Below are 1,785 nucleotides of genomic sequence, written 5' to 3'. Positions count from 1 at the left end.
AAGAAAATAAACAGTTTTAAGGTAAAATTTCTCAAATATTCATTTCTCTTCAAATATATGAATGATCAATAAACACATGAAAAATTGCTAATCAAAGCCAAAAGAGGGCCAGCCGGGTAGCTCAGTGGACTAAAATGCCTGCTTAGGCAGAGCGCAATGCCGCTGGGGTTTAGTCCCTGGTATGCGGTGCGGTGCCAGACCTGCCCCTGGGGTGTGCTGACAGGGCGATTGAGACTGGGCGGAGTGCTGCACTCGTATAATCCCAGCATTTGGGAGGCTGAAAACAAGGAACTACTATGAGTCGAATCTATGTAGTGAGACCTTTACACCCTATACGCCCTGTCCAAAATTCATAAAAAAGGAAGAAAATATCACTTCATACTTATCAGTAGGACTGTCATCAAAAGAACCAAATTAATGTTAGTGAAGACATAAATAAGTAAAAGCTCTATTAGAATGGTATAGTCCCTGTGAAATTCATTCCTTGATATATATGTCCCAAAATAAAAACATCTTAGATAGCAGTGTTTATATTCTACCACTATTTATAGAAAAATTATTCACAATAGCTTCAAAAGTAGAAACAACCCAAGTAAGTATTCATCAACAGATAAAGTAATATCTACATACAGTGGAATATTATTCAGCCCTAAAATCCCGGTAGCACTGACACGTGCTGTAATAGATGAACCTCAAAAACACTGTGCCACATGAAATTAGACACAACAGGGTACAAACTATAAGATATGACTTAGATGAGATACTTAGAAAAGACAAATTCATTCAGACAGTAGGTAGAGGTTACCAGGGGAAGGTGGGAGGGAAAAATTGGTGTAGCTGAGGGGTGGCTAATATTTAAAAATACATAAATTCTTTCTTGATTTTTAATGCTCAGACTAAAGGGTACAGTAGAGCTTTGGCCCTCAGACCAAATTCCAGTGATATGATATCTTTTCTTGACTATGCAATACCTGCAGTACCTCAGGTTGAAGCAAAATATGAAATGTCACAGGGCAGAGATGGGGAGCAAAGTGTGAAGTGATAAGGTGCTAGTCTTCTCAGCATGGCTATTTCAGATAGCATAATACAACAGAGCACCCAAGGCAAACGTGTGAGGTCCGATGCTTCATTTCTGGTGTCACACCTTCTTTTGCTCTCCTCTTTCTGGAGGCTTCGGCCCTTCCTTTTCCCCCCAACCTTTGTAACTTACAAACTAGTGACACAAAGGCTCCAGTGCAGAGTGACGAGCTGTTTAGGCTAAAGAAAGTTGTGTTCAGAGGATGAGCGAGTTTGTTTTGGAGAAAGAAACGTCCCCAAGTGTTACGTGCTATGACCTGTCGATGGGTGGAATTGTGATGTCCTCTGTCTTACTTTAGCTTAGTTGTAATGAGATATCTGTCACAATTTTAAAAAACCCCAACAAAATATACATAAGAAAATAAATGATAAAAAGAACACAGTAAATTTTTCCCTAGTATTTCAGTACTTTTCTTTCTACTTCTCTTCAGTCAGCCCTGCTTTACATGTTTGGCAGTATACTTTTTTTTTTCAAAATTTTATTGATAAACAGATAGCCATGAGTCAGTTTCAAATCAAATCGGAAGTACAGTTTCAACAAATAACACACTGCATATATTCTTCTTTGTGGTTAATTGCTGTACAACATGCGGACTTGAGATCCTATTTAAAAACACCATTAGAACAAATCATTCTATTCATTAAGAGAATGCAACTATATATCTATCCTAACCACTTTGAATAGACAGATACAAAATGGACATTCAT

Source organism: Octodon degus, unplaced genomic scaffold (genome assembly GCF_000260255.1).
Source record: "Octodon degus isolate 3935 unplaced genomic scaffold, OctDeg1.0 scaffold00728, whole genome shotgun sequence".
In the NCBI taxonomy this organism is placed as follows: Eukaryota; Metazoa; Chordata; class Mammalia; order Rodentia; family Octodontidae; genus Octodon; species Octodon degus.
Note: the sequence above shows the minus strand (reverse complement) of the source record.